The 14,662-nt window shown below is 36.9% G+C and overlaps 1 protein-coding gene, 1 non-coding gene and 1 pseudogene across 6 annotated transcripts in view; 1 reads left to right on the top strand and 2 right to left on the bottom strand.

Moving 5' to 3' along the window:
* Atp11c (ATPase phospholipid transporting 11C (ATP11C blood group)) overlaps positions 1-14,662 on the top strand; it is a 190,687-nt gene that overhangs the window by 33,536 nt on the left and 142,489 nt on the right. The gene's annotated exons all lie outside the window — the stretch shown is intronic.
* LOC143639176 (small ribosomal subunit protein eS6-like) lies at positions 1,363-2,524 on the bottom strand (annotated as a pseudogene).
* LOC143639592 (U6atac minor spliceosomal RNA) lies at positions 8,873-8,997 on the bottom strand. The gene has a single exon (XR_013154737.1). It is a non-coding gene; the product is annotated as a U6atac minor spliceosomal RNA (small nuclear RNA).

Raw genomic sequence — 14,662 nt, 5'->3', positions numbered from 1 at the left:
GGTAATGCCTATGGGCTATAGAGCTTTTAAAGATGTATTCTGGATTAGGGAACTGGTGATTGGAAAAAATGAACAGAGTTCTCTGTACACTGAACTTCATATTTATCCTTTTTTCTGGTTCTTCCCATTTGACATACTTTCTTTCTCTTTCATTGGGATTTTAAAGCAACTCTGTGCTACTCATGGGCTTGCCTCTCTGATGTTGGGAGGTCTGTGAAGGCCTTCTGGTTTCTGTTTTTGTATAGCTTTCCACTGGACAGAGCGGAAGCAGGTCAGCCTTGAACAAGGCTTTGGGCCCCAGCCTGTTGGAGTTAAATTTTGGGAACTTCAGGCTACTAGCTCAGCAGTTCAGCATGTTTGCTAGTCTTATTCTGACTTTGTGAGCTCAGTTTATTTTTAAGACTGATCTTGCCTAGTTCCTTGTAATTAAGACTAGCCTTATATTTTTTGTGTGAGCCAGAAACTAGGCTTTGTTCTGTTTTTTTTTTTTTTTTTGCCTTGTGAAGTCCTGGTCTGGGTGCAATAGTTGTTAATCCAGTTCCTTCCAGGGTTTGGAATATCCTTTCTTTTAGCCAGACCGCTCGGGACCATGAACTCTACCTAGACCATGAGGTTGGATCTTTGTTGTCTAATCCTAATATTGTTGGTGCTCATCAATTAATTATCTTTTACAGCTCTCCTTGTTGTGTTCTGTTTGATTTCTTCTTGCTGAGTATCTCAATGCTTATTGTTCATGTGCCTAGGGTTCTATTTCTTACCACTCCACCTTCATCTTCATCATCATCTTTTTTTTTTTTATTTTTTTATTTTTTATTTTTTATTTATTTATTTTTTTTTAAAGAGGGAGGGAGGGAGAGAGAGAATTTTTAATATTTATTTTTTAGTTATCGGCGGACACAACATCTTTGTATGTGGTGCTGAGGATCGAACCCGGGCCGCACGCATGCCAGGCGAGCACGCTACCTCTTGAGCCACATTCCCAGCCCCTTTTTTTTTTTTTTAAAGTAGGGAGTTGAACCCAGGGATGCTTTTCCACTGAGCTACATCCGTAGTCTATTTTATTTTTTATGGTGGTAGTTATTTTATTTACCTTAGTTATGACTTTCTGCAAAGGTAATGTTTTATATTAAGTATCCTTTCTGAGCCACTCATCTTCAAAAAGAAACCTTTGCTGGCCATCTAGTATCATGTCAGTCTCTGAATTTGAAGAACATCATTTCATGTGTCTCCTGTAGGTAGACTTCTTCCACTGCTTCCCTTTCTATGATATGTTTTTCCATCCATTTTCTGATTATGTCAAATCAATAATGACAAGTCAATAAAGTTTGAATTTAAAGTGTATTTATTTATTACACTTAAAAATTCTTATTTTTGACTGGACTCAGACTTAGAAGTAGAAGCTCTCAGAGAAGACAGCCTGAATCTCTTGGCAGTCTGTTCCTGGAGTTTTTCTTTGGCTTCTTTCGTTCTCTTGGCCAAAAGTTTGGAATATTCTGCAGCCTCTTCCTTATTCTTCTTAGTAAGCTGTTTATTCAGAGCAGTATGCTGGCGCTTGTGTTGCAGGACATGTGGAGGAACAAGACGCTGAGTCTTTGATGCTTTGGTCCTGGGTTTTTTTTTCCTTTCCTTGTTTAAGGGTTGCCGCAGTCTGGCTGGGCACAAAATCACGAGTCACTCACAGCTTTGTAGATTCAAACAGCAATTCTTTATTCCCAATCTCACACCAACACTCTACAATCACATTCTGGGGGAATCCATGTTCTCTGCCCAAATACTCTCTGAATCCCATGAGAACTCAACTGGGAACTACTGGAGCGGGCTCGCCTGAGGCAGCAGGATATGCCCTATTCCCAGCAGGGTACACCTTAAACCTGGAACCGCCCTAAACCCTGATCCGCCCTGGTCCTTGAGCAAGTCACCTTACATGCAATGTCACTGCAAAATGTCCAAGGCAAGTCCATTTTACCACGAGTTCTTCCTGTAAGCAACATAGGGTACGCTGGCAAGGAAATTGTCATACCTACTAGGCTAATGGCTCTCAGCAAAGGGTTTTCTGACAACACATTGGTGGACATCATCTTCCTTAGAGAGCTTGCAGATTCTGCTAGCTCTTTTGGGTCTCAGTCTATGAGGTACAGTAGTATCAGTAAGTCCAGGGATATCCTTCTATCCTTTTTTTTTTTTTTTAACAATAATCAAGTTGAAAACGCCCAGATTGACATCCATAATGCAACCTAGAACAGATTTGTGCTTTTCCCAGTTCGCCTGGGTCTATAACAGGAATGCCCTTTACTCAGTAGCTGGCGAACGCAGCCGTGGGTCAAAACACCCTGCTTCATGGGGAAACCTTGTTTGTCATTCCTGCCACTGATTTGGACCAATAACCCTTCCATTTTTCATCCAGAGCATCTGCAACAACTTCTGTGGCCATACGCTTCTCATAAAAAGTACGAAGTTTGCATTCATTGACCATTTTAATGAGTTTCTGACAGTCAGTAGCTGGGAAGGAGATATTCACCTTCATCTTAGAGCAGCTGATCACCCACAAGGCACCACGAAAAAGAGCTCAATTTTATTTTTATTTGTATATTTTGAGACAGTGGCTCTCTTGAGTTTTTGATGGTCTTGCTGAGTTGCTGAGTCTGGCCTCAAACTTTAGATCATCCTGCATAAGCTTTCTGAGTTGCTGGGATTATAGGCATGTGCTACTGTGCTGACCTTTCATCTTCTTTTCTTTTCTTTTCTTTTTTTTTTTTTTTAAGAATTTTTGTTGCTGTTGTAATTGGACACAATACTTTTATTTTATGTATTTGTTTTTATGTGGTGCTAAGGATCAAACCCAGGGCCTCACATGTGATAGGCGAGCACTCTGCCACTGAGCCACCACCCCAGCCCTTTCATCTTCTTTTCTAATTACACAGTCTCTGTCTGTTTCTCTTTCTTCCTAGACTTTACTGTTAGGATGACTTCCAAGCATCGGATGCCCTATCCTTCCAGTGTGGAGGGGTCTCTGCAGACTCTACTATCTCATCTACCATACTGCCTGCTTTCAAAAGCTTAATTATGACAATCATTGTTTTCCTTTTTTTCTGGAAATCTTTTAATAAGAAATCTACCATCAGCTTTTAGCTCATTATTTCATGATATAAACTTACCCTTGGATATTCTTTATGGAACTTTAAAAATATTAATTTTTTGTCTTTAAAACAAACCTCACATATCCCCTTTACAGCTACTTGGTACTTTTACAAGGGGCAGGACAGGGACTAAAATCTTAAAATCTTGACATTGGAAGAGATCTTCAAAGGCATCCATTTTAGCTTTCCATCTGATTGATACCTTATTAACTCCCAAGGTAATTCATCAGTCACGTTTTGTACTAGCTCTCCATTGGTTTCTTGGGCCAAAACCTTCAATTCATTCATTCATATATTCATTCACTCATTCCTCCAGTCTGTTCAGTTACTGAACATCTACCTTTAGCCAGTCACAGGGTATGTGTGTGTTTGAGTGTGTGTGTGTTTGTATGTGTGTGTGTGTGTGTGTGTGTGTGAGAGAGAGAGAGAGAGAGAGAGAGAGAGAGAGAATATGAATGAATACCAGCAAGCACATTACTGTCCATTGGGAGCTGCTAGCCTAGTGGGAGATAGAGCAATCACCATTCCTAGCTAAGGGATGAGCAGTAGTCAGGAGAATGTCTCATTTCCTCTGCTGACTGAGGTTGTGGGGGAACTCTTTTTGCCATTCCAATTAATACCAACTTTCTTGTCCATCACCAGAATTTTAGTTACCCTAAAAAGAGAGAGGAAATTCCACATCTGCCTTTTTCCTTTGCTTATCCATGATTTGCTCTTGGAGTCATCTTTCTACATGGAAATCTTAGTTTGTTACTCCCCTATTCATAGCCTGCCTATTTTATACTCCATAGACTTCGTATCTAACTCCTTAGCACAATTTACAAAGCCCTTGGATGTTGGAATTCATACTTCCCTGTCTCATTACACACCATTTTCCATCAGGTACTCAGTGTCCCAAAATTTTGTGCAGTTTCTTGGCTATACCATACTTACTATATTTCTGTTGCTGCCTGCAGTGACTATTGCTCTTCCTGGTAAACTCTGGGGGCATGAATACCTGATAGAAAATGGTGTAAAAGGAGGAATAAATCACACCTTTAGTTTTCCTCTTCTAGTAAGATGTACTCTGGCTTGTTGGCTGCTTCTATACCTCATTTATCCCCACCACTGCCCGTGTGAAGATCATTGATTACTCCAGACCAAGTTTTATCTTCAGCTTAATAACAGAACCTGGCACAGAGTAAGAAGTGAATAAATATCTGTGGGATGAATAGATGAGTGAATAAATGAAGACAAGTGTTCTGTAGTGTGTTTTTCAGTTTACATCTTCTTTGGGCCTCTGAGAATGCTAGTTATATGACTCCTACCATTTTTTGACCATAGCGTCCTACAAATCCAGGACCATGCACACTGGCTTATCCATTGCTAGACAGCTGCTTGAAACTGTCATTGAATAGCCTACCAAACAGTGAAAAAGGCCCTTCAGGGGTTTTGGACAACTCATTACCATCTCCCATCCTGTAGCCTCTGCTGCCAAGATAAGCATCTACTGTGTTTCTTCAGAACTCTGATCAAGAGAAGAGATTGCACAGAATGAAAATGCTTCTTCCCTGATCTTCTAAACCAGAACACTTATAAAATGAGGAAAATTGTTATTTGAATGGGTTCCTATATCATTAGGCAGATCTTTGAATGATTCATCTACAAACTCAAGCAATTGATAAGGACAGTTATTGGTTATTTATTATCTTCAGTTAGTTTGTTTTATGGGTGCATTTTTGGTTCTAAATTATACATTTATCACTTTCTTTCCAGAGCCCCCTTTTACACATTTATATCAATTAGCAGTGAAAGTACACATAGAGAATTTATATGAACTTTGTCTGCCCTCCATCTCTTCTTGTTCCTTTTTCATGGATCTTAAATTTATGATCAGAAATCAGCATTTTAGTTTTAATTAGTTATAAACCTCTGCCTAAAATTGGTCTTTTGAGATGATATACAATTTATTGCAGTATTATTGAATATAGTTTACATATGGAAAAGGTATCTTTTTTAGCTGTGTATAAGTCACTGAAATTTGATAAAATTTTATAGTTTGTAACCCCAACTGAAATCAAAATAATAGAATTTTCTGTCACTCTGTGCTCCTTTGTAGTTATTATCCTCCCTGCATTGCCAGTCTGTGGCAACCACTGATTGATTTCTGTCCTTATTTTTTTCCATTTCTGGAATTTCATGCTACTTGGATCAAAGTTTGCAACCTTTTGAGTCCAGCTTATTTAACATAATATTTCTAAGAATAATCCATGGCATTGCATTTATACATTTTGCTACCTTTAATTGTTGAGTAGAGTTCTACTGTATGGATGTACTACAATTTGTGTATCCATTTACCAGTTGGAAGATATTTGGAATGTTTTCAGTTTTTGATGGACATGCATAAAGTTGCCATAAATATTTAAGTTTAGATTTTTGTGTAGACATATCTTTTTTTTTTTCTCTTAGGTAAATACATAGGAGTTTGATGGCTGGATATTATGACAAGCGTGTTTATTACCCTTTTAAGAAATTGCCAAACTGTTTTTCAAAGTGACCATACCATTTTGATTCCTAATACCAACATATAAGGTTCTACTTGATCCGTATATTCACTGATATTGTTATTATTTGTCTTTCAATTTTTTAGCCCAGGGTTGGGGCAGTAGCTCAGTGGTAGAGTGTTTGCCTAACATGTAAGGCCCTGGGTTTGATCCCTTGTTTAAAAAAAAAGCCAAGAAATGGCCTTTACACATGCTAAGAAAACACTGTGCCACTGAGCTACAGCCCCGGCCCACCAAGAAATTCTTATGGGCAGATAGGGAAATTTTATTCTGCATTTTTCCTAAAATGAATAATGAATTTGAGCAAGTATCTGTTAACATTGTTTTTATTGGCAGGGTTTTAAAAATTATATAGTTTTGAGGGTCTTTTAAAAATATCTGGATATCAGTCCTTCATCAATAAGTGTTTTGTAAATGTTTTTCCCAGTTTGTGACTTGTCTTTCCATTTTCAAATTAAAAATTTCAAAGAACAGAAGTTTTAAGCTTTGGATGAAGTTCTTTTTTTCAGGATTTTTTTTAATGGTTCATGATTTTTCTGTCCTATCTGAGAAATTATTGCCTGACCCAAGATCACAGAGATTTAATTTTTTCCCTGGAAGTTTTAAAATGTTAGGGTTTACATTTCAGTCTATGACCCTTTTAAAATTTTTATATATAGTGTGATATATGGATTGAAGTTCATTTTTTAAATACACATATACCCAGTTATTCCAGCATTATTTGTTGAAAAGACTAAAAAGATTACCTTTTGTCTATCGAATTAACTTGACACTGTAAAAAATTAATTGACCATATATGTGTGGATCAATTGCTGGACTCTAGTCTGTTCCATCGATCTGTGTTCATCCTTTTGCCAATACCATACTATCTTGAATATTGTAGTTTATAGAATAGTTTGTTTGGGATCCAACCCAGGGGTCCTTTACTACTGAAATACATTCCCAACCCTTTTTACTTTTTATTTTGTGGCAAAGTTGCACTAAGTTGCTGAGGTTCTTGGTAAGTTGCTGAGGCTGGCCTTGAATTTGCCATTCTCCTATCTCAGCCTCCTCAGCCCCTGGGATAACAGGCTTGAGCCACTGCACCCAGTTTATAGTATGTTTTGAAATTAATTGACATGAATACTCCCAACTTTATTTTTCTTCTGCAAAATTGTTTGGGTCATTCTGCTTTTCCATGTAACTTTTAGAATCATCTGGCAAATTTCTTTTAAAAGCCTTCTGTGATTTTATTTGGGGTGAATTAGATCCTGTATATCAATTTGGCGGAGAGTTAACATACAGTAGTCCTAACTGGGCATGGTGGTGCATACCTGTAATCCCAGTGGCTCAGGAGGCTGATGCAGGAAGATTGTGAGTTCAGAGCCAGCTTCAGTAATAGCAAATGCGCTAAGCAACTCAGATTCTATCTCTAAATAAAATACAAAATAGGGCTGGGGATGTGGCTCAGTGGTTCGGTGGTCAAGTGCCCTGAGCTCAATCACTGGTACCCCCCTCCCAAATACAGTAGTCCCCCTTAATCCACAAGAGATACATTCTAAAAAGAAACCACAGGTAGTACTCAACCGTATACATACTATGCTTTTTCTTGTACATACATGTACCTGTGATAAAGTTTAATTTATAAGTTAGGTACAATATGAGATTAACAACAACAATAATAAAATAGAGCAATTAAAACAATAGATTATAATAAAAGTTATGAAAATGTGGTTCTTCTCTCAAAATAATGTACTGTACTCACATTATTCTTCTGGTAATGTAAGATGATACCATGTGTATGAAATGAGATGAAGTGAGATAAATGACAAAGGCATTATGACAACATTAGGCTATCATTGACCTTCTTGCTGATACCTCAGAAGAAGGATGGATTATCAAGTCATGACCATGCCTTAACCATGGATAACTGAAACAACAGAAAGAGAAACCATGAATGAGGGGAGACAACTATATTTATGATATTGAGTCCTCAAATCCGCCAACAAAGTATATTTCTCTGTTTAGGTCTTTCATATATCTCGTCAGTATTTTTCATACATCCTAACAGTACATTGTTAGATTGAATCCTGAGTATTGCATGCTTCTTTAAAAACGTTAATTCCTCATTTATTCACTGCCATATAAAAATAATTGATTTTTATTTTTCATTTTAATTTTATTGGTACCACGGATTGAACCCAGGGGCACATAGCTACTGAGCCACATCCCCAGCCCCCTTTATGTATTTATTTATTTATTTTATTTTGAGACAGGCTCGTGCAAATGTGCTTAGTGCCTCACTAAGTTGCTAAGGTTGGCTTTGAACTTGGAGTCCTCCTGCCTCAGCCTCTTGAGCCTCTGGAATTATATAGGTGTGTGCCACCATGCCTGGCTATTAATTGTTTTTTTTTTTTTTTTTTTTTTTTTTTTTTGAGAGAGAGAGAGAGAGGGAGGGAGGAAGGAGAGGAGAGGAGAGGAGAGAAAGAGACAGAATTTTAATATTTATTTTTTAGTTTTCAGTAGACACAACATCTTTGTTTGTATGTGGTGCTGAGTATCGAACCTGGGCCGCACGCATGCCAGGCGAGCGCGCTACCTCTTGAGCCACATCCCCAGCCCCTGGCTATTAATTTTTATATATTGATTTTATATTCTCCAACTTTGATAAGTTCAGTAATTAGGTCTATTAGTTTTTGGAGATTCTTTTGTGGACTGTCTGTATTGATAATTATGTTTTCTATGAATAAACAGTTTTGCTCCTCTCTAATCTATATAAATATTTATTTCTTTTCTGTAATTTACATTTTAGCTAGGACTTCTGTCCTGGTTAATGTTGGATTGGAGTGGGAAGAATGAATTCCTTGTGTATGAATGGGTTCTTTGCCTGTTCCTAATCTTAGTGGGGAATCATTTAGTTTTTCACCAGTAGATACTAATTAGCCATAGGTTTTTCATAGATACCCTTTATCAGACTGAAGAAGTTCCCTTCAATTTCTAGTTATTTGTAGGTGTGTGTATGTGTGTTTAATCATGAATGTCTGCTGCATGTATCACACACTTTTTCTGCATCTATAGATATACACAAGGTTTTTTTGGTTAGGCTGTTGGTATTGTGGGTGGTATTGTGTCTATGAGTGTTGTATCTACCTTGCATTCCTAGACTAAATTATATGTGACTATAATATATATTATTCTGTTGTATTTTATGGGCAGAAATTTTGGATAGATGCCATGAAGTAGATGGCAATTCCTTAACCATGTGTTTGTTGCATAGGTCATATTCTCTTCCATCCTAGTTAGGGAAAGTGCTCATCTTCTTGCCTGTCATGTAATATACTTTTGCTTCATCTTCATTTGATCTTTAGGTCATCAAAAAAGAGCCAGGGAGAAGGTTACAAAGATAGTGTATAATATGCAGTGTATACATTTATCTCATTTATTAATGGGAAATTGAGGTGCATCAGGTAATTTGTACCATCCGAGTCTTGAAGTTAGTAAAAGGCAGAGTTAGTATTTAAGTTTCAGACTTTTTGGAAAAAATCTAGTATTAATCCTCTTTATACTGTTTCCTTTCTCTGAAAGTGAGTGAGTGGATGTATGTGTGCATTTGTGTGTGTGTGTGTGTGTGTGTAACAGAGAAAGACAGATTTGGAAAGAGAAACAGTTTTATAGATTGCCATCTATGCATCTGGGCTTTTAGGTACCTTTGGAAATCAGCTATGTATTTACTTGTGACACATTTGTGTCTCTGGTCTACATTTGTAAAAATTGAAATGTAAAATATTAACATGGGGTTGTTTGCTTTATACATGCAGTATGCTCAATATAATAATGTTTTACTATCATTATTGATTTTCTACCATTAAATGCATTTGATAACTGCAAATAATTAATTTGGTTTTTTGAAAAATGTCAAATGAAACTTAGAATGATTTTAATAGTTGTTCACGTCTTTTGCTGATATAGTGTAGATCAAGTTACTTTGTATAAAAATATACAGTTTTCTCTACTTTTCACTCTCCTCTTTCCAAGTGAGAGCCCCGCTGGTATATTTACTAAATGTGCTTGAAAGATCTTACAAAACACTACTGAGTGCTTTGGGCCTTGGCCCATAGGAGTGGAGATGCCATTTTAGTCCCTTAGTCATGTAGATCTGATAGTTTTTGACTTTTGAGACTATCTTCTCTAACAGACACAAACCACTTTAGGCTGTGTTGAGGTAATGATTGTTTTTTCCAGTAAAGTTATTTTGGTTATCATAAGTAGGGCCCAAGAGCTTTTATGTGTTTCCTCAGTCAGGGAGGTAGGAATGGAAAACAAAAAAGCTGATTCTTAGAAAGTGCATCATACTAACTAATATTAAATTACCCTTTACAGCATAGGACCTTTGGGATAGTTGTTGTTAGCTCGAGCTCTGTAAACTGATACCCTTGTGGGAATTGATTCCCATGATTATTTGATTTCATGGTGGTACCCTTCCAACCAAAGATGTGTTGCTTGGCATATGAAAATCAATTATAAGCCAGGTGTGATGGCGTGTACCTATAATCCCAGGGGCTCAGGAGGCAGAGGTAGGAGGATTGCAAGTTCAAAACCAGCCTCAGCAAAAGCCAAGTGCTGAGCAGCTCAGACCCTGTTTCTAAATAAAATATAAAATAGGAATGAGGATATGACTCAGTGGTCTAGTGCAATCCCCAGTACTCCTCCCCCGCAAAAAAATCAATTGTATTTGGAGAATTTTTTATGATAATTGTATTTAATTTTATCTACTAATGATGAGAGACAGTTACAATAAAACTGTTTTTCAGATTTTTCACTGAAGAACAATTTTAGAGGAAAAACTTATTCAGGAGTTAGGTTCAGAGGTCTCAGCTCCATTCTTTAGGCTTGAAGTGAGGGAGAACATGGAGAATTTTTGAATAATATCACTATCCCTTGATGTGGAAAATCAGAATTAATCAGTCTTTATTTGGAGTATGTTTCTTCTAGCCCTGAAGCTCTTACGTAATATGTTAAGCTTCAAGTTCAAACTGGTTAATAATGACCTTAACAACTGACATTGAAGTGAATGTGATAAGATAGTTATGTTGATCATATTTGTTCAGCAATCCAGATGTCTTTGTATTAGGATGATATTTGGTTTTGATCTTTTGGATTTGTACCTCCCCTCCCCCAGTGATATATTCAGATGATGAAGTGTGATATAAATTGTGATATAAATTTGTAACATTTATTTTACTGTTTTCAAAGCATATTGGCCACATCTTCTCATTTACTTTTTACTTTACTTGGTACATTAGTTGAGGGTAGGTCTTATTTCCATTATATTGTGAGAAAAATAGACCCCAGAGATAAGTGTTTTTTTTTTTTTTTTAACCAACAATGGTAAAAGAGTTTACTTTTTATTTTATTTTATTTATTTATTTTTATTTTTTTCATCTTTCATATATTTGATTCAAGTGAGTTATGCATTTCCATTTTTACCCCAAATACAAATTGCAGAATCACATCAGTTACACATTCACAATGTTTACATAATGCCATATTAGTGACTGTTGTATTCTGCTGTCTTTCCTATCCCCTACTATCCCCCCTCCTCTCCCCTCCCATCTTCCGAGATAAGTGTTTTTTTCACATCACTATTAGATATTGAAAGAGTATTCAGAACTTGATTTTGTCTTTTGCCCATTGTTCTTTTTATTAGACCTCTGATCATTGAGCCGGATCTGGCTCTCTAAACTTCATCTATTTGGTAAACATTCAAAAACTAATGTGTAATGAGCACCCTTGTCCCCACAGTTAGGATCAACAGATGTGATTAGATGTTCATCTTCAGAGGAGTTTGTGAAATAACTAGTTGGCAAGAGACAAAATTTTGGGAGTAATTTCTACCTTTCATATGTGTAACTGTCATTTTCTAGACTGACTAGATGGATGTTTCCAGTGTCCAAGTGGCCATGTCCAAAGGCTGTTAATTAAATTTTGATAAACTATTGGGCGGTGTGGTGAGGCCCAGCCTTGTAGATTTAGTGGGGCTTCTTGAAGAGTTACTTTGTTAAACACTGGGGAATAGGGATTAAAATGACACAAATAAAAATATAATTTGATTCTTCAGAATCTCACAAGCTAGCAAACTAGATGAAAGAATTTACAGAGATGCTTCTGATTTTGGCTTCATCTGGTTCTTCCTCCATTACACCAGTATAACAGTTTTTTGAACACATGCCTGAAAATTTCTGGTGGCTTGCTATTTCTTATAGAATCGAATACCCTTTCTTATCAGGACATACAGGGTGTTCTCTGATTTGACCCAACTTCCTCTTGCATGCTCACATCTCCATAGAGTGCTCCAGGCACATGACACTCTCCTTGAAGTGCTCAAAGGTGGTCATAATTTTTTATACCTCTAGTGTTTACTTATGCTAGGTAGCTTTTCTAGAATGACATATTAATCTGGAAAATAGATACTCAGGATTAACCTGGCACAGAATCATTGGGGAAAATGCCTGGGGAAGAGACAGTGGTGAGGGACTGGGAATAGTGGGAGTGCCACCAGTTCATGATGCATGTCTGACCCCTAGTGAAGGGGACAGAGAGGTAGTTAGGTAGAAAGGTTTTAGACTTCTGTTTAGACTGCTGTGCAGTCTAGGAAAGGTTCAGCAAAGCTGTGAGTGAGTTGAGAGTCATCTGTCAGTGGTGCCCTGTATCCTCCAGGAGCAGTTCTTAGTATTCCTGTTGTATTGAGTGATTGACTTGAAGCGCACCCCATTGTAGGTTTGATCATCACAAACACTAGGATGAATTTCTGATGCAGATAAAGTCCTTGATCAGTTGTGCTCTTAGTAGTCAGAGGCCTTAAAGTTGCATCTTCTTGGTTGTCATAAATGCCTTTTCTTCTTCCATTTGGTTCTTTCTACCTTTCCTTCAACTTTAAAAGTTTCTTCTTTCAGAAAACTTCCTTGAAGGATAATCTCAGAATGTCCATGATGATCATACTACCTACATTGATCACCCCTAATCTTTGCCTGGAAAATTCCTCATATATTTGTATTGTACATCTACCACTTATTACAGAACCAGACATCTGGTAGATGCTTAGGAAGTATTTGTTGAAATAATGCATGGAAAGGATGTAGGTAGATCTAGGGAGAAGATAAGTGAGGCAAAGTGAACTGCTTGAGCATGACCATAGATGGAGAAGAATGAAGGATTTATTCTGTATTTAAGAAATAAGTCTTTTCCTAGTGGAAATCCACATATAGTAGAATGAAATTTAACCCCTCTCACCCTGCATAAAACTCAAGTGGATCAAAAACCTAGGAATTAGACCAGAAAATCTGCACCTACTGTAAGAAAATGTAGGCACAACACTCCAACATATCATCTTAGGAATTGACTTATTTAATAAGACTCCTAAAGCATAAGAAGTAAAATAAACCAGTAAGTGGGTTTGTATCAAACTAAAAAGCTTCTTCATGGCCAAGGAAACAATCAAGAACATGAACAGAGATTCTATAGAATGGCAGAAAATCTTTGCCAGCCGCACCTCAGATACGGAGTTAATTATCAAGATTGATACAAAGAACTAAAAAATCTTTAACACCCCCCCAAAAAAAGAAAGAAAGAAATAAAGAAAAACCCAATCAAAAAATGGGCAAAGGATGGGGCTGGGGTTTTGGCTTAGAGGTAGAGCGCTCACCTGGCATGCGGGAGTCAGTGGGTTTTATCCTCAGTACCACATAAAAATAAAATAAAGATATTGTGTCCATCTATACCTAAAAAATAAATTTTAAAAAATGGGCAAAGGAACTAATCAGATACTTCTCAAGAGAAGGCATATAAATGGTCAACAAATCTATGAAAAATGTTCAAAATCTCTAGCAATTAGAGAAATGCAAAATAAAACTACACTGAGGTTTCATCTCACTCCAGTGAGAATGGCAATTATCAAGAATACAAGTAAGTAATAAATGTTGGTGAGAATGTGGGAAAAGGGTGTGCTCATACATGCTGGTAGGACTGCAAATTGGTATAACCATTCTGGAAAGCAGTATGGAGATTCCTCAAAGAACTAGGAATGGAACCACCATTTGATACAGTTATCTCACTCCTCAATATATATCCAAAGGAGTTAAAATCAGCATACTATAGTGACACAGCTACATCAATGTTTATGGCAACATAGTTCACAGTAGCCAAGCCCTGGAACCACCCTAGATGCCCTTGAACAGATGAATGAATTAAAAAATTGTGGAATACTACTCAGCCATAAAGAAGAATGACTTTATGACATTTGATAGCAAATGGGTGGCTCTGGAGACTATTGTGCTAAGTGAAATAAACCAATCCCAAAAAACCAAAGGTTGGATGTTCACTCTGATATATGAATGCTAATCCACATTAAGGGGTGGGAAGAGGATGAATAGAAGTACAGTAGATTAAATATAGGGGAATGAAGGGAGGAAAAGGGGGATGGGTAAAGGAAAGGCAGTGGAATGAATTTGACATATCTTTCCTATATACATATATGAATACAACACAGTGAATCTCACCATCATATACATATGCAAAACTGGGATCCTAAATAGAATAAGATGTATTCCATCCTTGTTTAAATATATTAAAATAGATTTCTACTGTCATGTATATCTAAAAAGAACTAATAAAAAAGAAATATATTTTTCTCTTTTTAAGCTATCATTTTGGGGAAAGTATATCATGATGCAAAAGAGTGAGGGAAAGGAGTGTGTTCCTGGCAGTTGAAAATGATTCATGCTTGAGAACTTGGTTGAAAACAATGTTTGACTATTTCCTGAGAGACTTCTTTCCTGAGAGGAAACAGAGTTGATGGAAATGGAATTTTACTGCTGCCAGGAAAAGTATGATAAAGATCAAATCTCAATACAACTACTACTACCAGAATAGAATTTTCCATAGAGCAGAAAGATTTCAAAATCCCAGCTAATGGCTCATATGTATTTAGTATTCAGTGCTGCTGAA

The sequence above is a fragment of the Callospermophilus lateralis genome, chromosome X, assembly GCF_048772815.1.
Source record: "Callospermophilus lateralis isolate mCalLat2 chromosome X, mCalLat2.hap1, whole genome shotgun sequence".
Lineage (NCBI taxonomy): Eukaryota > Metazoa > Chordata > Mammalia > Rodentia > Sciuridae > Callospermophilus > Callospermophilus lateralis.
This window is presented reverse-complemented; position numbering and strand designations above follow the sequence as displayed.